Raw genomic sequence first — 24,622 nt, 5'->3', positions numbered from 1 at the left:
GCCATCCAGCCATCTCATCCTCTGTCGTCCCCTTCTCCTCCTGCCCCCAATACCTCCCAGAATCAGAGTCTTTGCCAATGAGTCAACTCTTCACATGTGGTGGACAAAGTACTGGAGTTTCAGCTTTAGCATCATTTCTTCCAAAGAAATCCCAGGGCTAATCCACTTCAGAATGGACTGGTTGGATCTCTTTGCAGTCCAAGGGACTCTCAGGAGTCTTCTCCAACACCACAGTTCAAAAGCATCAATTCTTCTGCGCTCAGCCTTCTTCACAGTCCAACTCTCACATCCATACATGACCACAGGAAAAAAACATAGCCTTCACTAGACAGATCTTAGTCGGCAAAGTAATGTCTCTGCTTTTGAATATGCTATCTAGGTTGGTCATAACTTTTTTTCCAAGGAGTAAGCGTCTTTTAATTTCATGGCTGCAATCACCATCTACAGTGATTTTGGAGCCCCCAAAAATAAAGTCTGACACTGTTTCCACTGTTTCCCCATCCATTTCCCATGAAGTGATGGGACCGGATGCCATGATCTTCATTTTCTGAATGTTGAGCTTTAAGCCAACTCTTTCACTCTCCTCTTTCACTTTCATCAAGAGGCTTTTTAGTTCCTCTTCACTTTCTGCCATAAGGGTGGTGTCATCTGCATATCTGAAGTTATTGATATTTCTCCTGGCAATCTTGATTCCAGCTTGTTTCTTCCAGTCCAGTGTTTCTCATGATGTACTCTGCATAGAAGTTAAATAAGCAGGGTGACAATATACAGCCTTGACGTACTCCTTTTCCTATTTGGAACCAGTCTGTTGGTCCATGTCCAGTTCTAACTGCTGCTTCCTGCCCTGCATACAGATTTCTCAAGAGGCAGGTCAGGTGGTCTGGTATTCCCATCTCTTTCAGAATTTTCCACAGTTCATTGTGATCCACACAGTCAAAGGTTTTGGCATAGGCAATAAAGCAGAAATAGATGTTTTTCTGGAACTGTCTTGCTTTTTCCATGATCCAGCGGATGTTGGCAATTTGATCTCTGGTTCCTCTGCCTTTTCTAAAATCAGCTTGAACATCAGGAAGTTCACAGTTCATGTATTGCTGAAGCCTGGCTTGGAGGATTTTGAGCATTACTTTACTAGCATGTGAGATGAGTGTAATTGTGCAGTAGTTTGAGAATTCTTTGGCATTGCCTTTCGTTGAAATTGGAATGAAAACTGACCTTTTCCAGTCCTGTGGCCACTGCTGAGTTTTCCAAATTTGTTGGCATATTGAGTGCAGCACTTTGACAACATCATCTTTCAGGATTTGAAATAGCTCAACTGGAATTCCATCACCTCCACTAGCTTTGTTCATAGCGATGCTTTCCAAGGCCCACCTGACTTCAGGAGGGGCCATATAACTAAGCTTCGGCCAATAGAATGGAAGTGCAAGTGATGGAGCAAACTCCAGATCCTGCCCTTAGAAGTAAGGATCCTGCCCTCTCTTCCATTTCCTCCTGTGGGATGGGATGTCGTGGAGAGCCACCAAGGAGTCTGGAGACAAGAGCTGCACCCCAGGAATGTCAGAATAACTGAAAGAGGAAACTTGGACCCCTATTTTTCCCAGAATGGAGCCACCATACTAGCTCAGAGGTTTAAGACTGAGAAAACTAATTTTATTTCAGCCACTGGGATTTTATATCTCTGTTTTGTATTGTTGAATCTATAGCCTAACTTTTCTATCTTATGGCCATGAAAACTTCCAAAAGCTTTAACTTAATATAAAAATTACAAACATTTTGAAAACAAGGAAATTTTATACACCAGGAATTATCCCAGAGACACCACTATCTTATTTTAAAAACAATCTTGAAAAAATATGAGTAATAGTTGGTAAGCCTCAAAATCTTCATCATCCCCCAAGTACCAGCTTTTCAGCCGTCAGTGGATAGCAAAGCTTCAGATAAGGAGGAAGTTGCTTTTTTTAACAAAGAGTAAAGAATCTGGAGTTCTTGGAGTCTAACTCAAGAGAGATGGGATGGGAACAAAGATAAAAGAGATAAAAGAATAAGAAAGACCAAACTGTGCAATGCAATGCCCTCTCTGTGATTTCTCAAAAAATGTGATAAATCCAAGAATGTTTGACATGAGTGCCTTTTTGCAGATAAACCTATTCAGAGACTGAGTGTCAAGTCCAGACTAATGCAAATTGAAGCAAACAAAAGCTTTAGGGGGAAAATGGCAGGAAGCAGAGAGAAATATGAGAGTATAAAGCCCTAGGTATTTACATAAATCTGGGGAAGAGGATTATGTATTCCACAGTCTATGGGAAAAAGCAACACCATCTAGATTTCAGAACTGGCCTTCCTGGCAGATTTCTGGGTAAGTCTACAAGCGTAAGTTCCTGTTATTATCACTGATGAAAATAAGAAAAGTAGGTTGAGGCTTGGTTCTGAAGTAACACGAAGATGTAAAATCCAAACAGAAATGTCTCAGACACAAATGAAACTGAAGAACTGGCACTTGAGTGAATGGGTCTATAAAGCAGGTTTTTACACATTGGCACTATTGACAGTTAACATTTCATGCAAAGATGGGCTCGATAAAGGACAGAAATGGTATGGACCTAACAGAAGCAGAAGATATTAAGAAGAGGTGGCAAGAATACACAGAAGAACTGTACAAAAAAGATCTTCACGACCAAGATAACCTTGATGGTGTGATAACTCACACTCACCCAGAGCCAGACATCCGGGAATGTGAAGTCAAGTGGGCCTTAGGAAGCATCACTACGAACAAAGCTAGTGAAGGTGCTGGAATTCCAGTTGAACTATTTTAAATCCTGAAAGATGTTGCTGTGAGAGTGCTGCACTCAATATGCCAACAAATTTGGAAAACTCAGCAGTGGCCACAGGACTGGAAAAGGTCCGTTTTCATTCCAATCCCAAAGAAAGGCAATGCCAAAGAATGCTCAAACTACCCCACAATTGCACTCATCTCACACGCTAGTAAAGTAATGCTCAAAATTCTCCAAGCCAGGCTTCAGCAATACATGAACCATGAATTTCCAGATGTTCAAGCTGGTTTTAGAAAAGGCAGAGGAACCAGAGATCAAATTGCCAACATCCACTGGATCATGGAAAAAGCAAGACAGTTCCAGAAAAACATCTATTTCTGCTTTATTGCCTATGCCAAAACCTTTGACTGTGTGGATCACAATGAACTGTGGAAAATTCTGAAAGAGATGGGAATACCAGACCACCTGACCTGCCTCTTGAGAAATCTGTATGCAGGGCAGGAAGCAGCAGTTAGAACTGGACATGGACCAACAGACTGGTTCCAAATAGGAAAAGGAGTACATCAAGGCTATATATTGTCACCCTGCTTATTTAACTTCTATGCAGAGTACATCATGAGAAACACTGGACTGGAAGAAACACAAGCTGGAATCAAGATTGCCAGGAGAAATATCAATAACCTCAGATATGCAGATGACAGCACCCTTATGGCAGAAAGTGAAGAGGAACTAAAAAACCTCTTGATGAAAGTGAAAGAGGAGAGTGAAAGAGTTGGCTTAAAGCTCAACATCCAGAAAACTAAGATCATGGCATCTGGTCCCATCACTTCATGGGAAATGGATGGGGAAACAGTGGAAACAGTGTCAGACTATATTTTGGGGGGCTCCAAAATCATTGTAGATGGTGATTACAGCCATGAAATTAAAAGACGTTTACTCCTTGGAAGGAAAATTATGACCAACCTAGATAGCATATTAAAAAGCAGAGACATTACTTTGCCAACAAAGGTCTGTCCAGTCACGGATATGGTTTTTCCAGTAGTCATGTATGGATGTGAATTGGACTGTGAAGAAAGCTGAGCACAAATTACTAGTCAATAGCAAAATGTGATGGAAACCCAAGCTTGTCTGATTCTAAATTCCATGTCCTTTCCTTGCCACATCACATATGCTTCAGCTGTATAATGGCATTTTGAGCATCTCCATGGCTGTCTGTACTGCATAACTCCTGGAGATACAATTGCCATAAAATACACCATGGGTGGTGTCCCTGCAGAAGTGTAATTCGGGAAACCCTGGAATACTTGCTTTTAAAACCTCCAATACTAGACAGAATATTAAAAAGCAGAGACATTACTTTGCCAACAAAGGTACATCTAGTCAAGGCTATGGTTTTTCCAGTAGTAATGTATGGATGTGAGTTGGACTGTGAAGAAAGCTGAGTGCTGAAGAATTGATGCTTTTGAACTGTGGTGTTGGAGAAGACTCTTGAGAGTCCCTTAGACTGCAATGAGATCCAACCAGTCCATCCTAAAGGAGATCAGTCCTGGGTGTTCATTGGAAAGACTCATGCTAAAGCTGAAACTCCAGTACTTTGGCCACCTCTTGTGAAGAGTTGACTCATTGGAAAAGACCCTGATTCTGGGAGGAATTGGGGGCAGGAGAAGAAGGGGATAACAAAGGATGAGATGGCTGGATGTCATCACTGACTTGATGGACGTGAATTTGGATATGATGGACATGAAACTCTGGGAGTTGGTGATGGACAGGTAGGCCTGGCATGCTGTGATTCATGGGGTCACAAAAGTCAGACATGACTGAGCAACTGAACTGAACTGAACTGAACTGAACAGGTGTTATCTCTGTTCCTGAGAATCTAGGTCATATCAAGTTCTGCTCTGCCATCCAAATATGATTCCCATTCCAATTAAAATTCTGTATCTATACACAGCTGAGTCCTTTCAGTGTTTTCTCTTCCCTGAAACTTCCTCCTATTGGAAAATAGGGTTGAGAAGTAGCAAACAGAAAGTATAAGCAGTCTCTGATTATCTATTTTCCCAAAAGTTATTTAAGTAAGTTGTTAGAATTTAGCATATATTTTTCCTATTTGAAAAAAAAAATGTTATAAAGAGTAGACAGGTTTCCAGGTTAGGCCACTGGAGAAAATCTAACAAAATAAGCAATAAATTTCAATACAAGTAGCCTTTATTCATTTTCCTGGAAGTTGGAATAAAGTTACTTTGTTGTTGTTGTTCAGTTGCTAAATCATGTACAACTCTTTGCGACCCCATGGACTGCAGCATGCAAGGCTCCTCTGTCCTTCACTATTTCCTGGAGTTTGCTCAAGTTCATGTTCATTGAGTTGGGGATGCTATCTAACCTTCTCATCCTCTGCCTCCTCTTTCTCTTTTGCCTTCAATCTTTCCCAGTATCAGGATCTTTTCCAGTGAGCCACCTCTTCACATCAGGTGGCCAAATTATTGGATCTTCAGCATTAGTCCTTTGAATGTACATTCAGATTTTATTTCCTTAAGGACTGATGGTTTGATCTCCTTGCAGTCTAAAAGACTCTCAATAACCTTCTCCAGCACCACAATTCAAAAGCATCAGTTCTCCAGTGCTCAGCCTTCTTTATGGTCCATCTCTCACATCTGTACATGACTACAGGAAAAACCATAAGAGGCAGTGACCAAAACCATCCCAAAGAAAAAGAAATGCAAGAAGGAAAAGTGGTTGTCTGAAGAGGCTGTACAAATAGCTGAGAAAATAAGAGAAATGAAAGGTGAGGGAAAAGGGGAAAGATATACCCAACTGAATGCAGAGTTACAGAAAATAGCAAAGAGAAACAAGAAAGCCTTCTTAAATGAACAGTGCGGAGAAATACAGGAAAACAATAGAATGTGAAAGAATAGAGATCTCTTCAAGAAAATAGGAGAGATCAAGGGAAGAATTCATGCAAGAATGGGCACAATAAAGTATAGAAAGACTATGGACCTAACAGAAGCAAAAGAGATTAAGAAGAAGTGATAAGGATATACAGAAGAACTTTACAAAAAAGATCTTGATGACCTGGATAATCTCAATGGTGTGGTCACTCATCTAGAGCCAAAGATCCTGGAGTGTGAAGTCAAGTGGTGCCAGGGTCCAGCCCTGGTGGATCCAGGGTAATTAGAAGTGGGGATGGAGTCAGCATCCTAGGAATTAATTGCTTAATTAAAGATATAGAGGGAGATTAGAAATAACTAGTGTAGTAGGAAAATTAGTGGAGAAAAAGAGACTGAATAACTTGGTTTACATGGGATACCAATAAAGCTTTGAGACAAGAAGCTTGCACCACCTACATAGGCCACCGGCACCCACTTGAATATCGGAGGGTGCCCTGCCTTGGGCTCCCTCTCACGTGGAACTTAAAAGCCAGGGCAAAATTAGCAGGCTTGGCGAGCACCCATGCTCCAGATGGGAATTCAGCCAGAAAAACGGAGAACAAGAAAGAATGACACGGGGGAATCAGTCTTTCCAGAAACTGATCCATTTTCTTTATTTTCAGGTTTGCTTATATACCTTTTGTTACACATAGAGACAAATGGAAATTTTAAAGTCACGTGGGGGTCAGCAGTCCTGACCTTTATCAAAATCAGGTGCTTCATATAAATGTATACAAAAAGGTCTTGGGGTTTTATATCATCTTCTGGCCATGAGGCCTGCTGACATTTTATGATCCTTTCTTTCTGATAACGGTCAGTCAACCAAAAAACTTATTTTCCAAGGGTGATTTTTCTTAAACCAGGCACCACCCTCTGAAGGTACCAGATAAAGTTGCATTCCTATAGGGTGAGGGTGTAGTGGGTTACAACTAAGAAAGGAATTTACTTAGCCTAAGGTTAACATGATTAATCTAAATGTTAATAGTTATTTCTCCTATATGCTAGTTATATATTCAGTAACATGTATAAGGGCAGGGGATTTAGCAGCAAACATTGGCCCAATAAATGAAAAACCTTTTACCAATATAATTCCTAATCAACCCACTATACTAATAATTTCTAACTTCCTAAAAGAATCTGCCTTTAGTAAGTCTAAAACATCTCGTGCCTCTCACGGGTGGGAGGCTGTAAACAATCACATGTGGCCAGACGAACCTGTACAGGCAGGCTAGATAACCTTCAGAGGAGTTCATAAGTCAAAACACTCTTGTCACACCCAGGAATTTTTATTAACTGGAGCTGTAGGTTAACCCCTTCTCCGAGAGAAGTGATGGGGGAGAGAATCCCATAAAGTCAGAGGTGTAGGTGACAGCATAAAACAGTAAAGTAGGCAGACTCTGGTTTTGGCATTAGATGCTCAGGAACAGGGGTTTCCTGAGGTTCAATCCCACCTTTGCATATGCCGAAGCCTCCTTCCTCATGGCCTTTGCCATGGGCAGATTTCCTCACGCTGGCTCCCAGCAAAGTGGGTCTTAGGAAGCATTTCTACTAACAAAGCTACTGAAGGTGATGGAATTCCAGCTGAGCTATTTAAAATCCTAAAAGATGATGCTTTTAAAGTGCTGCACTCAATGTGCCAGTAAACTTGGAAAATTCACCAGTGGCCAAACAGGACTGGAAAATGTCAGTTTTCAGTCCAATCTCAAAGAATAGTAATAACAATGAATGTTCAAACTACTGCGTAATTGTGCTCATTTCACATGCTAGTAAAATTATGCTCAAAATCCTTCAAGCTAGTCTTCAGCAGTACATGAACTGAGAACCACCAGACATACAAGCTGATTTAGAAAAGGCAGAAGCACCAGAAATCAAATTGGCCATTTTGTTGGATCATAGAGAAAGCAAGGCTGTTTCAAGAAAATATCTACTTCTGCTTCATTGACTATGCTAAAGCCTTTGACTGAGTGGAGCACAACAAACTGTGGAAAATTCTTAAAGAAACAGGAATACCAGACCCCTTACCTGTGTCCTGAGAAACCTGTCAGCAGGTCAAGAAGCAACAGTTGGAACTGGATATGGAACAATGGACTGGTTCAAAATTGGGAAAGAATTATGATAAGGCTATATATTGTCATCCTGATTATTTAACTTCCATGCAGAGTACATCATGCAAAATACGGGGATGAATGACACTCCAGCTGGAATCAAGATTGCCAGGAGAAATATCTATAACCTTAGATACACAAATAATACCACTTTAATGGCGGAAAATAAAGAGGAACTAAACAGCCTCTTCATGAAGGTGAAAGAGGAGAGTGAAAAAGCTGGTTAAAGCTTAGCACTCAAAAAACTAAGATCATGGCATCTGGCCCCATCACTCCATGGCAAATAGAAGGTGGAAAAATTGAAGCAATGACAGACCTTATTTTCCCAGGCTCCACAATCACTGTGAATGGCGACTACAGCCATGAGCTTCAAAGACGCTTACTCCTTGGAAGAAAAGTTATGACGAACCTAGGCAGCATATTTAGTTTAAAAGGCTCACCTTCCTAAGACACTATTACCAATAGTTCAGCTCATTATGCCTTGTTAACATAAGAGGTTTTGCTAATCAGCATGATGAATTATAAAAATAGGTTTTAACTGGTGAACATAGTGACAGTTATTTCGCTTGTGTGCATGTGTGTGTGTGCTAAGTCGCTTCAGTAGTGTCCAACTCTTTGCAGCCCTCTGTATTGTAGCCTGCCAGCTCCCCTGTCCATGGGACTTCCTGGCAAGAGTCCTGGAGTGGGTTGCCACTCCCTCCTCCAGGGGATCTTCCCGACCCAGGCATCAATCAAACCCGTGTCTCTTGGTCTTTTAATCTCCCTCACTGACAGAGGTGTTCTTTACCACTAGTCCCACCCAGGAAGCCCTTTAGTTTGCTTGTGTGTGTGTGTTCTTAGTCGCTCTGTGGTGTCGGACTCTTGGCGACCACACGGACTGTAGCCTGCCAGGTTCCTCTGTCCATGGGGATTCTCTAGGCAAAAATATTGGAGTGGGCTGCCGTGCCCTCCTCCAGGGGATCTTCCCAACCCTGGGATGGAACCCAGGTCTCCCACATCGCAGGCAGATTCTTTACTGTCTGAGCCACCAGGGAAGCCCTTGATAGATATTAAAATAAGTTGCTATAGAGAAAAAATGGTGCTCAAAGCCTCTGGATTGTTTATAATATTATAGACAATATTATAAATATTGTTTCCCTCACTTGTACGAAAAGATGTATAAGAATTGAATAAGATCTGTGCCCTTAAGGATAGTAAAGTTTGCTCCCTAAACAATCTATGTTAAGCCATTAGTCTGAAAAATTCTGATTATCTAATGCTGACTTTAATCTTGCTTCTAGAATGTTGCTGGTGCAGTCACATCATCCAAAAGAACAGATGCTGGATCCTGATTGAGCTTACAGAATAGATGTTATGAACTTGTGTGCCTTCTTGCTAAATATATATTTATTTAACGCTGTTTATGTGGACATTTCAGACAGAATTTGGTCTACTTTTTTGCTTTTCTTATCATATGACAGCAAGATTTTTTAAACATAGCTCATCTCAACCCCTAACCATTCATGTCTACTATTCATAGCCAAATCGGCTCACATATGTAACAATCTGGAGAGTTTATGAATATTTCATGTTAGTCCCCATACCCCAGCTTTAAAACACAAAAGGCAGCACAAAGGGTTCAGAAAATGTATTATATTCACTTTAGTAGACTGGAGAGTCATATGATAATTTGTAAGTCAAAGAGTGAGGCTTCCCTGGTGGCTCAGTGATAAAGAACCCACCTGCCAATGCAGGAGACATAAGTTTGATTCCTGAGTCAGAAAGATCTCTTGGAGAAGGAAATGGCAACCCACTCCAGTATTCTTGCCTGGGAAATCCCATGGACAGAGGAGCCTGGTGGGCTACAATCCATGTGCTCACAAAAGTGTCAGACATATCTTAGTGACTAACCAACAATAAAGTCAAGGATTGTCTATAGAGCGCGGGTCACTCACTGAGAAGCTAGTGAAAGGCAGAGGGTAGTGAGGGTTGGCTGAAGCTGATGATAGAGGCAGAAGGGAGACAACTGTGGTTGAATAAAGCTTGTTGAAAGATTCTTTCTCTATGAGGTGGAGGTAAGGGATGCTGCAAAACTGAAAGCTAAGAATACCAAGAAGGGTGACTATTCAATATTACATTCCAGTCATGCACACAGCACTTGTTGCATCAGCCATCCCTGTGACAGAGATGTAGGCGCTGACTGCTCCGACAAAGAAGAGTAATACCAGTGTGCTGTATTGGTGTGTTGTGCCTTCTAAACAAAAAGAATAGGAACACATGTGCATGAGTGCATACATGCGCACATACTATTGATGGTGACACTGGCAGATCATGTGCATGAGTTTGAGGCAAGTATATGTGGAAGCTTGGAGATCCCTTGCTGCTGAAAATTTACAACAAAACAAAAGAGCTCAGTGCAGCTTTAAGCTAATGAATTAGTTAATTCACTAACTAATATGAAAGAATTTCATATCCTGAGATATTTAGGAAAATAGAGCAGGTCTTTTCTCAGCTTGTCCAACTATTTTTGTTTTATGTTCCACAATATTTCAGACACTTTTCATGGTAGCCTAGAATCAGAATCTCTGGGAAGAGGCAGGGGGAATGTGATGTGTACTAGTAAAAAAATCCCACATATGACTCAATCCAACAAAGTTTAAGAACCAGCGGCTTCTGTGTATGCCTGAAGATTTGCCTTTGATCCTCTTCTGAAAGACTTAGGACAAGAGTCAATCAACCCTCTCTCTCTTACATCCTTCACCCTACAGAGTAAAAATAAAGTCATGCATGGGTTGCAGAGTTTACAGGTGCAATTAGGGGCCTTTGTAGACACTTTCACTTGCTCCAGTAGAATCAGAGCAGCCACCATTGAGCGCTTATTAATGGACAGGTGAGAATATTAAAGTTGAGAGAGAGGTAGAAGGAAGTAGGTGAGTGAAGTTTGGCAGCAAAAATAAAACATAATATGCAGAAAAGTTTTAAAGATTTCTGCTTCCGTAAAGCTGGGAGTTAAATTCACTTCTCATGGGCACCTTGTTCCTTTGCCTGGCTGGGAGAATAACCCAAAGGGGCCCAATATATACATGAGTTTTAACAGAAATGTAACTTCACAGTATATGGATGACGTCTGGAAAATACTGTTTATTCTAAATGGCTTGGTTTTTCAGAGCACTTTTTGAGCACTGCCTTCAAACATAAATATTTAAGATCAACTATTTAGACAAATGGGAGTTTCACTGACAACTCAGTTGGTAAAGAATCTGCCTGCAATGCAGGACACCCTGGTTCAATTCCTGGGTCAGGAAGATCCTCTGGAGAAGGGACAGGCTACCCATTCCAGTACTGTTGGACTCACTGGTGGTTCAGCTGGTAAAGAATCTGCCTGCAATGCAGGAGACCTGGGTTTGATCCCTGGGTTGGGAAGATCCCCTGGAGAAGGAAAAGGCTACCCACTCCAGTATTCTAGCCTAAAGAATTCCATGGACTCTATAGTTCATGGGCTCACAAAGAGTCAGACACAACTGAGCAACTTTCACTTTTCATTTAGACAAATATTTAAGATCAACTATTTAGGCAAGTATTTAGACTATTTTAGTCTACAGGACTGGAAAAGGTCAGTTTTCATTCCAATCCCAAAGAAGAGCAATGCCAAGGAATATTCAAACTGCCACACAATTACACTCATTTCACATGCTAGCAAGGTAATGCTCAAAATCCTTCGAGCTAGGCTTCAACAGTACATGAACAGAGAACGTCCAGATATACAAGCTGGATCTAGGAAAGACAGAAACCAGAGATCAAATAGCCAACATCCATTGGATCATAGAAAAAGCAAGGAAATTCCAGAAAAGCATCTACCTCTGCTTTATTGAATACAATGCTGCTGCTGCTAAGTCGCTTCAGTCTTGTCCGACTGTGCAACCCCATAGACGCCAGCCCACCAGGCTCCCCCGTCCCTGGGATTCTCAAGGTAAGAACACTGGAGTGGGTTGCCATTTCCTTCTCCAATGCATGTAAGTGAAAAGTGAAAGTGAAGTTGTTCAGTCATGTCCAAATTAGCGGCCCCATGGACTGCAGCTTACCAGGCTCCTCCGCCCATGGGATTTTCCAGGCAAGAGTACTGGAGTGGGGTGCCATTGCCTTCTCCTATTGACTACACTAAAGCCTTTGATTGTGTGGATCACAGAAAACTGTGGAAAATTCTTAAAGAGATGAGAATACCAGACCACCTTACCTGCCTCCTAAGAAACTTTTATGCAGATCAAGAAGCAACAGTTAGAACTGGACATGGAAAAACAGATCGGTTCCAAACTGAGAAAGATGTCAAACCTGTGTATTGTTACATAGCTTATTTAACTTCTATTCAGAGTACATCATGGTCTTCCCTGGTAGCTCAGGTGGTAAAGAATCCACCTGCAATGCAGGAGACCCTGGTTTGATTCCTGGGTCAGGAAGATTCCCTGGAGAAAGGATAGGCTACCCACTCCAGTATTCTTGGGTTTCCCTGGTAGGTCAGACAGTAAAAATCTGCCTGCAGTGCAGGAGACCTGGGTTCGATCCCTGGGTTGGGAAGATCCCCTGGTGGAGTGCATGGCAACCCACTCCAGTATTCTTGCCTGGAGAATCCCCATGGACAGAGTGGCCTGGCTATAGTCCATGGGGTTACAAAGAGTCAGACATGACTGAGTGACTAAGCGCAGCACAGCACAGAGTACATCATGTGAAATGCTGAGCTGGATGAAGCACAGGCTGAAATGTCAATAACCTCAGATATGCAGATGACACCACCCTTATGGCAGAAAGTGAAGAGGAACTGAAGAGACTCTCAATGAAGGTTAAAGGGGAGAGTGCAAGAGCTGACTTAAAACTCAACATTCACAAAACTAAGATCATGGCATCCAGTCCCATCACTTCCTGGCAAATAGATGCAGAAAAAATGGATACAGTGACAAACTTTATTTTCTTGGGCTCCAAAATCACTACAGATGGTGACTGAAGCCAAAAATAAAAGACACCTGATCCTTGGAAGAAAAGCTATGACAAACCTAGACAGCATATTAAAAAGCAGAGACATTACTTTGTTGACAAAGCTCCATACAGTCAAATCTATGATTTTTCCAGTAGTCATTTACAGATATGAGAATTGGACCATAAAGAAAGCTGAGCACTGAAAATTTGATGTTTTTGAACTGTGGTGCTGGAGAAGATTCTTGAGAGTCCCTTGGTCAGCAGGGAGATCAAACCAGTCAATCCTAAAGGAAATTAACCCTGAATATTCAATAGAAGGACTGATGCTGAAGCTCGAATATTTTGACCACCTAACTCAAGAAGCTGACACTGGAAAAGACTCTGATGCTGAGAAGGATTGAGGACAAGGAGAATGCCCTCAGGGGTGACAGAGGGTGAGATGGACTCAATGGACATGACTTGGAGCAAACTCCAGGAGATAGTGAAGGACGCAAAAGCCTGGTGTGCTGCAGTTCATGGGGTTGCAGAGAGTCAGGCAGGACTGAGTGACTGAACAACAACATTCAGACAAGTGAAATTTGTCTTCAAAATATAAAATTAGCTTCATTTTTTATAAGATCATATTCAGTAACACATCTAAAATTTTTACCACCACTGAAATGCAGAAGGCTATTTTTACATAAGGGGAAAAGGCAGGAGCATAGAGATTTTGCATGTTGATTCATTTTTACTAACTAGTCACACCACATTATCCTGGCTTTTACTGATAAGGAAGAATTCATGAGACAGAGACCCACTGATAATTGATAGGAGCTTCACACATGATTGCATGTGGTATGTGCACCTCAAAATGGTCCTTAGGGCAGGCAGAAGATGAAATATATCCTAGGTGGAAGTTTAGCTGGGGCCACAAAGGGAAGAAGAACAAGGAAGAGAGGAGGGAGGAGAAAGAGATGACCTGGCCTCTTGGTGTTCCTACAGTTCTAAGTAAATTGTGGAGAATTAAGCCAAGGAAATCAATCTGGAGTCTTGCATAGCACGTTCAGAAGCTTGAACATCAATGGTGGTGGCAATGGTTTAGTCACTAAGTTATGTATTCACTCTTGTGATTCCCTGAACTATAGTCCACCAGGCTACAGTAAGCCTAGCTCCACAGGCTACAGTAAGCCTAGCTCGAACTGTATTATTTCTCCTCTGTCTATGGTATTATCCTGGCAAGAATATTGGAGTGGGTTGTCATATCCTTCTTCAGAAGATTTTCCTGATCCAGGGATTGAAACCAGGTCTCCTACATTGCAGGCAGATTCTTTACCATTGAGCTACAAGGAGAACCCTTGGACATCAATAGGCAGAGGGAAATTATGGGAAAGGTTTTAAGTAGGGAAATAGATAGGGTTTATGTTTTTGGTTGATTGTGTGGGTTCTATCTGCTCTGAACTCATGAGAAAAACATTTGGGTCATCAGAATTATAATATAGTCTATTTACTACTTAATGGACTATATAATTATGTACGTGTGTGCACAAATAAACACATATGCATATATGTAAAATTTGATATGTTATGTAGTGCTTCATAGTTTGTTAACACTGAGTAGCCTCCCTGTCCTCCTGCCAGCTCCACACATTGCACAGTTATCCCTTCTTCCAGGAAACCTTTCCAGATCTCCAATACTGGGAACATGCTCTTCCTCTGCATTCTAGGAATATTCAAGGGTCATGTTTATCATAGCATTTACACTGTACTGGAATTAGACTGTGAACTCCAAGGTAGGACATGTACCTCTTTTATAACCCCAATTCCTGGCACAAGGCTCAGAACATTCTAAGTACTCAAAAAGTGCTGGTTGGAATTTGTTGAATAAATTTTCTGAGGAAGCTGCCTGAAACCTACCAAGGTTAGAAATGAAATCTATTGCTCTTGAGAAAAATCGCTGCACCTTGCACTAATCTTGTCTCTTGTAAGCTCTAATCTCCTGTGCATGATTTATCACCAGAGCAACCTTCTGAAAGTGCTCTTTCCTTATCTCATAGAGCCATCATAAAAGCTAGTTTACTTTAAACAAATGACATTTGTTTTCTTCTTCTATTTTTTCTCTTGCTATTTTTTCCTTCTATTTACTTATCTATGGGCAACAAGAAAAGAAAAACATCTGATCTCTATTTAGATATTTGATATACAGCATGTTTAGATAGTGACAGCTATAAATTGCTAGGTAGGCACAATTTGACTATCTAAAACCTGTGTTTTCTATTTTGGATTCCATTATGGCAGAGAATAGAAGGAAAAACACACACATACCAAAATTTGGTAAGTTTAAAGGTTCACATTTGTATTATTTCCAAGGCAATGTTGGAGATCATGATCAACATCAATCACTGAAAGAAAAGAAAGCATCCTGGAATCATCAGCAATCTTCAGAATTCAACACAGTCAGCTTTGGTTGAGTTGACCACTAACAGGGTATGTGAGCCTAGGTCAGGTGTATGTCTTTCCGTGCCTCAGTTTTGTCTCTTGTAAAAAGAAGGGTTGGGATTGGATGAGACCTTAAAAGATCTGATTTCACTTATTCCTCCCAGAAGGCATCCCAGTATGTCTGTACACTTTGCTCTTTCTGCTGAGCCATTTGGTGAAATCTCATGTTGAGTGACCAGGCTCCAGTCCCATCTTTCTCAACCAGAGACACCTACTCCTTAACTGGAAATGCTCTGACACTGTTTACAATATAAATGTGCTTCCAACAATCTTTGCATTTTCTTTACAAAACAGAACACTAATATTTCACAAATAATCTAATTTATTGTGCATCCACCACTTCCTAATCATGGGTGTGAACAGTTTAAGAAACACCTTTCCAAAGCTGCAAATCAAATTGATTATTGATTTTTTAAAAGAAAATATTCTTTGAAATAATATCTTAGTGTCATTAAAATGATTGATTTTTCTAAATGAGTTTGCTTTGTGACATTTGATGTTCACACAATTATGGAGAGATACATGAAATGCAGTCTAACACTGACTTCATGGAGTCCTCCAAAATTTCCTAGGTCTTCCACTTACTTATTTAGAGCTGAATAGCTATAAAGCAGATGGAATACCTTTCTTCATGTCCACATCTTATTACTCAAAAATGTTCCGTGACCTCTCAGTTCTCATTCCACAGTCTGGTCTTAATTTACTTTCTAGATAGATCTTCCACTAATGCCTTCTCTTTCCAGTAAGTTCAACGAACCTCCTATGTTGCCCACTTTCCTTGCACACTCATCTTTGCTCATGTACCACTCCTTCCACCCAAGTTATAGAGTGCTGTCTTATTCTGCAGGCATTTAAATGGCATGATATATGTGACCACTCTTAGCTCTGTCCCTGGGATAATATAACAGGCCCTCAATAAATGGTAAGCCTTAATTTACCCATTCATTCTTTTGTGGTTATCTTATACTGTTGACCAACCTAGGCTCTGGGTATGCTAGGTAAATAAGAACAGAGTAAGTTACATAATTTGTGTATAAAAAGAAAATTCAGGCTCTTAATTTTAAAATTATTAGAAATTTTACGACAGTGACAGTGGAACATTAAAAGAACAGGGCTTTTCTAATTATGGAGCCATATGTGACTGCACAGACCTTCTACCCACAAGGCTAGCTTTGACTAAGACACAGGCTCTGACCCCACGGCTTCCCAGGTGGCGCCAGTGGTAAAGAACCTGCCTGTCAATGCAGGGATTGTGAGAAACGTGGGTTCAATCCCTGGGTTGAGAAGATGCCCTGGAGGAGGACATGGCAACCCACTCCAGTATTCTTGCCTGGAGAATCCCATGGACAGAGGAGCCTGGAAGTCTACAGTCATAGGGTTGCACAGAGTTGGACATGATGGAAGTGACTTAGCACACATGCACAGACCCCAGGAAGCCCATTTTGAGGGTGAATTTGGTCAGGTAAGGTAAAAAAAAAATGTTTATAAGACAATATTTTCTATGAAATGTGTAAGCACCGGGTTCAGAGGGAACATGGCAATGAAGTACCTCTGGTAGCTCAACTGATAAAAAATCCTCCTGCAAAGCAAGGGACCCTAGTTTCATTCCTGGATCAGGAAGATCCCCTGGAGAAGGGATAGGCTACCCACTCCAGTATTCTTGGGCTTCCCTGGTGACTCAAATGGTAAAGAATCCGCCTGCAATGTGGGAGGCCTGGGTTTGATCCCAGAGTTGGGAAGATCCCCTGGAGGAGGGCATGGCAACCCACTCCAGTATTCATGCCTGGAGAATCCCCATGGACAGAGGAGCCTGGCAGGCTATACTCCATGGGGTTACAAAGAGTCAGACAAGACTGAGCAACTAAGCATAGCACACAGCCCCACCAGAATAGGGATGGAGAGTGTGAGTGAGTCAAGAAAATGTTACGGAAAAAGGCAGTGCCTAAACTGAGTTTTGCTGTTCAAATCAAAGTTGGGAGGGCAAGAAAGAGAGACTAATAACACAGGGGTAGCTCTGGAAATGACATGGCTGAATGCAAAGAACAGAAGCTCAAAGAAACCTGTCCAAATTATGCTCCTCTTTTTTTCACCAGGCCATGCAGCATATGGGCTATCAGTTTCCTCACCAAGAATTGAACAGGCACCCCTGCATTAAGAGTATGGAGGCTTAACCACTGAACCTCCAGGAAAGTCCCCAAATCCTACTCATCTTTCAAAGCAATGGCTTTCAAACATTTTTGGTCCATGAATTACTATAAGAAATGTAGGTTTTGACCTAGTACACACACTGCAGCAAAAGTGTCAGAAATCAGTGCTTACTCTTACCATGTGCTATTTCTTTTCTCTTTCATATTTTTAATAAACTTGCAACCACAATCTGAAGGACCTACTTTAAGAACTATCTCACATGTCACCTTCATGGCAAACCGCCTTAATGCATTCAGCCCTAAGCCATCTGAACTATTGGGCCTTTCTTTGGGTACTTTGCTTTCTAGTGACCAGACATGGCCATGCATCTCCTGTTCAGCTATAACTTGAAGGCAACTTCAAAGGCTCTGCTCATGGGAGGGCCAATAAAGGTTAATTAAGCAACAGTGCAAGCAATCCATTCTCTTCCTCAGTCCTGACATGAGACATCCTTCTTAGAACCACCAATTCTTTGTCTTACTCGCATTCCCTACTATTTAACTAAATTTTCTTGCTCAAGAATTAAAGAAGAGTCCCTGGACTCAAGGTAAAAGTCCTTATCCTTGGTCCACTGTTAATGACATCAAATCAGTCTGATTCTGCATCCTTCTCTCATTTGTTTTTCTGCAAACCTAACTTTTCCAACCAAGGTCCATCTAGTCAAGGCTATGGCTTTTCCAGTAGTCATGTATGGATGTGAGAGTTGGACTGTGAAGAAGGCTGAGTGCCGAAAAATTGATGCTTTTGAACTGTGGTGTTGGAGAAGACTCTTGAGAGTCCCTTGGACTGCAAGGAGATCCAACCAGTCCATTTTGAAGGAGATCAGCCCTGGGATTTCTTTGAAAGGAATGATGCTAAAGCTGAAACTCCAGTACTTTGGCCACCTCATGCGAAGAGTTGACTCATTGGAAAACACTGTGATGCTGGGAGGGATTGGGGGCAGGAGAAAAAGGGGACGACCAAGGATGAGATGGCTGGATGGCATCACTGACTCGATGGATGCGAGTCTGGGTGAACTCTGGGAGTTGGTGATGGACAGGGAGGCCTGGCGTGCTGCGATTCATGGGGTCGCAAAGAGTCGGGCACGACTGAGTGACTGAAATGAACTGAACTGAACTGAATACCAAAATCTGGTTAGAGTCCCAAGATTTCACTGTGCCAGAGCAGTCTCTCTACATATAAAAGACATTTTCTTAAATTGAAGCATAATCCCTCTTGACTTGGAAAGTTTTTAAATGTTCCAAGGAATTTAACCCTATCTTTTTTTGTAACCAAGTTCCAGAAACTTTTGTATATATATTTTATCATAAAACCCTGAAATCAATCTGTGAATCAAGTATCATTACTATTTTAGTTTTTATTTTATACACTCACACAGACTTAGAGTGTCTGATCCAAATACCATGCTCTTTCTATGATGCTAATCAAATTAAAATAGTGACAAGTTTTGTTGATTGGTTCACACTTGACCAACAAAACAGCTGAAACTAGCAGTCCACAATGTGATGCTATACAAGAGTATAAATTCTCTTCAGAATATTTGAAGCCAACCCCAGCTCTTATTCTCTGGATTTGTGTGAGGCCCAGCCCTCCTGCCTCCATCCCCAGCTTAGTATGGATAGCCTTGCTCTACTGTTTTGTCACAGGCCTTAGATATTTCCAAGCTTATGTTGGATAGGTCATGTCAGATCTAAAGGTGAGCCATCCTATTTCTGTCACCCCACATTTTTGCTTTGTGGAATTAGTCTGTTTTATTTCCCTTGTTTTAGAAGTTATGTATAGGATTTAATGTAAGTTAAAATTAAGGCTGGGCTTCCCTAGTGACTCAGATGTTAAACAGTCCACCTGTAATGCAGGAGACCCAGGATCGATCCCTGGGTCAGGAAGATTCCCCTGGAGAAGGGAATGGCTACCCACTCCAGTATTCTTGCCTGGAAAATTCCATGGACAGAGGAGCCTGGCAGGCTAGAGGCCATGGGGTTGCACAGAGTTGGACACAACTGAGCAATGAACACTTTGACTTTCAAAATTAAGGCTAAATGTTTTCAGAGATTTTCCCTTGGCATGCTGATTTACATTGACTTCTAGAGGAAAAAGGATCACTTTACAGTCTGCACACTGCCTGAATCTGAAGATGCAGAGATATCTTTTCAATGTCTCTGCCACATTGAGATACTTGAAACAAAAGTATGCCATAGTATAAACCCCAGAATAAGAAAAAATTATGGGCTTGAGATAATGTGAAGCTCATTTCCAGTCTATAACAAGAACATGTGTGCCAGGAGGCAGTGTGGTGAAGTGAAGGAGATAGAATGAGAAACAGAAGGTGTACATTCACAGGGAACTCTGCTCAATGCTATGTGGCAGCCTGGATAGGAGGGGAGTTTCGGGGAGAATGGATACATATATATGTATGGCTGGGTAGCTCTGCTGTGTACCTGAAACTGTCATTATTAATCAGTCTTACTGAAACATAAAATAAAAAGTTTAAAAAACAAATAAAATTAAAATTTTAATAGGAGGCCTGCATTCAACAGTTTCAGAGTGAGATCTGATAGGTGAAAGTGCTTTCTGCACTCTAAAAGCACCACCACCAGGAAGAACCATGACCTATTTTTGACTCTTGATACTTCCCAGGTGGCTCAGTGGTAAAGAAATTGCCTGCCAATGCAGGAGGCTCAGGAGACGCAGGTTAAATCCCCGGGTTGGGAAGATGGAAATGGAGATGGAAATGGCAATCCACTCCAGTATTCTTGCCTGGGAATCCCATGAACAGGGGAGCCTGGTGTGGTACAGCCCATGGGGTCACAGAGTCAGACACAACTTAGTGATGGAGCACACATACACACCGATTAGTAACTTGGGGAATCAGCTGGCTAGCTATCTCATTTTAGGAAGCTGAAATTCCAAGAGGAGAGTTACCCAAAGGGTCAGTTGCCCACGGCCAAGCCAGGGTTGCAGCCTAGACCATCTGGTCAGGCTTCCCATGATGTACATCACCTCTAGGTGTTACTTATATGTAGCTCATATTTTCTAGGTGACACTTTTTTCTATTAAACTAAGGATCCATGTTAAAGTCAAAATTGCAGTGCATTCAAACCCAGGAGAGATATCAATAACCTCAGATATGCATATGACAACATCCTCATAGCAGAAAGTAAAGAGGAACTAAAGAGCTTCTTGGTGAAAGTGAAAGAGGAGAGTGAAAAACCTGGCTTAAAACTCAACATTCAGAAAACGAAGATGATGGAATCCAGTCCCATCACTTCATGGCAAATAGATGAAGAAACAATAGAAACAGTGACAGACTTTATTTCCTTGAGCTCCAAAATCACTGCAGATGGTGACTGCACCATGAATTTAAAAGACGCTTGCTCCTTGGAAGTAAAGCTATGACAAACCTAGACAGTGTAATAAAAAGCAGAGACATTACTTTGCTGACAAAGGCACATCTAGCCAAGGCTATGGTTTTTCCAGTGGTCATGTATGGATGTGAGAGTTGTACCATAAAGAAGGCTAAGCACCAAAGAACTGATGCTTTTGAACTGTGGTGTTGGAGAAGACTCTTGAGAGTCCCTTGGCCTTCAAGGAGATCCAACCAGTCAATCCTAAAGGAAATCAATCATCAACATTCACTGGAAGGACTGATGCTGAAGCTGAATCTCCAAAACTTTGGCAATCTGATGTGAACAGTCAACTCATTAGAAAAGACTCTGATTCTGGGAAAGACTGAAGGCAGGAGGAGAAGGGGATGACAGAGGATGTGATGGTTAGATGGCATTACTGACCATGAACATGAGTGTGAGCTACTTCTTGGAGACGGTGGAGGACAGGGAAGTCTGGCATGCTGCAGTCCATGGGGTCGCAAAGAGTCGGACCTGACTGAGCAACTGAACAACAGACCCATAAACAGATATTTGGAATCTAATTCTGAGAACCTGATTTCAGCAAGTTCACTTATGGGCTTTCAGATGAGAGTCTCTGTCTATCTCCTCTGAGATGAAGGCTTACATGGACCCATGTCTTTGCTGGGTATTGCATAATTCTAAAGGTCCTCAAGGGCCTCCTTGCTGGTGCTCTAATAATGCCAACAATTCCAGACTTTTTTGTTGCAGCCAGTGCCCTGCCTCAGCAGATAATACTTTTAGTATTAGAACCTACAGGAAAACCAAAAGCAGTTTCTGCCACAGTTATTGCTTCTTCCATAGACAAATTCACACTAATCCCATAGGATATATATTGGCAGACCCCACAGGGAGCAAAGGCTAGCTTCCCAGGCAAGCAACCTGTGCTTATGCTCAGTAGGGCCCTGTGCTTGGCCTAATGCTCTGCTTTTGCCATCCTAATAGCCTTGATTATTTTTGATCAAGGGGTTCTCTGCATTTTTATTTTGCACTGGGTTCAACAAATTATGTAGATGGTCCTCATGGAGCTGACACTTTCACATATTCTGAAAATGCCATGCATAAACCCTGGCTTTCCCCATACCCTCCTGAAAACAACTTCATATGTGTGGGTTGAGGTGGGGGTAGAGTAATTACACAAAATTCTCACACCCCTTTTCTTCCATGACTTAGGCACATTCAGATAAATGGGCTCCCATAATGGAAAATATGCAGATAGGACATCAAGTATTCAGCATCCTGGACTAACGATGAATTATTCACATTGCATTTTCTAAATAATTCATCACATTCAGTATAACTTATGGATTACAATTCAGACAGTGCATGAGTGTTTTCTACTGTCTAGTCTTTACATACATTTTTATTCATCAGAATTTCTCACTAAAGTTCCAAACACCATCAATCTATTCATTCAACAAATATTTGAACCAGGCATCTTCCCAAGTTTCTGGAGATATAGCAATGAACAAAATGGACAAAAATTATTAACAAACATTGTCAAGGGAGTTTGCTAACCATACAAGAATACAAAATGAAAAAGACACACTTCAAGCCTCCAGGGGGCACACACTCTGGTAGGGAGAAACAGATGAGAATAAAGCAAGATATATGCATCCATATGTACCAGAAGAGAGATGCAAATTAGTGATGATGTGGAGGGGCTTGAGAGGAAAGAGAGACTGAAAGTGATTAACCTGTTTTTTAATGGGTAGAAAATTATTCAATCCCTGTGTTCAGGTTTGATACTGAAAATCTACATAGCTTATGCAGAAAGGTGCTAATTAAAATAAGATACTGATTAAAGCTTCCAATATTGAATGTAAAATAAGTGATTTAATCATGAAAACACATCTTTATAGAAACCTAAGTTGAAAATGCTTCTGAGTAATTCCGGGAATGGTAATCCTTGGAGTGCTGTTGTGGTTGTTGTTGTCTAGTCATTAAGTTGTGTCTGACTTTTTGCAAGCCCATAGACTGTAGCCCGCCAGGCTTCTCTGTCCATGGCATTTCACAGGCAAGTATACTGGAGTGGACTGCCATTTCCTTCTTCAGGGGATTTTCCTGACCCAGGTTGAACCGGTATCTCCTGCATTGATAGGTGGATTCTCTTCCACTGAGCCACCAGGAAAGCCCAATAGCCACGCAGAAAATTTAGGATTAGGGACTTCCCTGGCATGGCAGGAGGCACTGGTTTGATCCCTGGTTGGGAATGAAGATCTCACATGTCTTGCTGCATGGCTTAAATATATATATAATTTAGATTTATATTACATTAAGAAAACAACTTATTCACCCACATAATAAAAAGTGAGAGGGTGGAGATTCAACACCAGAAAGTGCATGGAGCTCAGATATAATTGGCAAATTACATTTGTTATGAGACTACACAAGATTAGATTAAATCATAAGTCTTTTTTGTTCTGAGACCCAATTTCTGTCATGTGTTTGTTGGGGGGCAGGGAGGAATTTCTGAAGCAATCAACAAATAATTCTCTGGACACCAGCAGAGTGTCCTACAGTTCAACTCTTCAATTCAATTCTAAAACCGTCTACCCAGAGATACCATAAGATTCTACAAGTTAAGGGTTCAGTCCTACTGGACTGCTTCCCTCACATCAGACTCTAGTGATGGGGTTCAGGTCAGGCCACCCAGAATGCTCCACTTTGGCATGTGGATTACTTCAAGCTGAAGACAATCACGGCCCAACAGACTTAAGAAGAGCTTTTTACTGCTCTTATAACTGCCTAAAAAACCTTAGACAGAAGACCTGTACCAGGAAAAGAGCTTATCAAGATTTAACTTTTTATAACAGGAAAACTGAGCTGCATGGCAGGGCAGACATTTATTTGCCCAACATTTGTTCTCATCAGCTTCCTATAAATTGTCTTTCTTCCCTTTGAAGCCCAAACCCCTACTACCTTTTCCATAGTGCTGGACAGCATATGGGCCTCAAATGCCTGACTATCTGGGAGTCTCATATCTGTAGGATTCCCGTATATGTGAAATTGATTTTTTTCTCTCCTGTTGATCTATTTCATTACAATATAATTACTAATCCAGCTAAAAAACCTAGAAGTGAAGAAGAGGGAAATGTTCCTCCCCTATACTGGGCATAAGTCCAGGCTTTTATGTGCAATTCTGACAGACTTTCTAGGTTTCAGTTCAGTTCAGTTTAGTTCAGTCGCTCAGTCGTGTCTGACTGTTTGCGACCCCATGAATTGCAGCATGCCAGGCCTCCCTGTCCATCACCAACTCTAGGAGTTCACTCAACTCACATCTATCGAGTCCGTGATGCCATCCAGCCATCTCATCTTCTGTCGTCCCCTTCTCCTCCTGCCCCCAATCCCTCCCAGCATCAGAGTCTTTTCCAATGAGTCAATTCTCACATGAGGTGGCCAAAGTACTGGAGTTTCAGCTTTAGCATCATTCCGTCCAAAGAAATCCCAGGGCTGATCTCCTTCAGAATGGACTGGTTGGATCTCCTTGCAGTTCAAGGGACTCTCAAAGTCTTCTCCAACACCACAGCTCAAACACATCAATTCTTTGGCGCTCAGCTTTCTTCACAGTCCAACTCTCACATCCATACATGACCACTGGAAAAACCATAGCCTTGACTAGACAGACCTTTGTTGGCAAAGTAATGTCTCTGCTTTTCAATATGCTGTCTAAGTTGGTCATAACTTTTCTTCCAAGGAGTAAGCGTCTTTTAATTTCATGGCTACAGTCACCATCTGCAGTGATTTTGGAGCCCCCAAAAATAAAGTGTGACACTGTTTCCATTGTTTACCCATCTATTTCCCATGAAGTG

The sequence above is a fragment of the Ovis aries genome, chromosome 1, assembly GCF_016772045.2.
Source record: "Ovis aries strain OAR_USU_Benz2616 breed Rambouillet chromosome 1, ARS-UI_Ramb_v3.0, whole genome shotgun sequence".
Classification (NCBI taxonomy): domain Eukaryota; kingdom Metazoa; phylum Chordata; class Mammalia; order Artiodactyla; family Bovidae; genus Ovis; species Ovis aries.
This window is presented reverse-complemented; position numbering follows the sequence as displayed.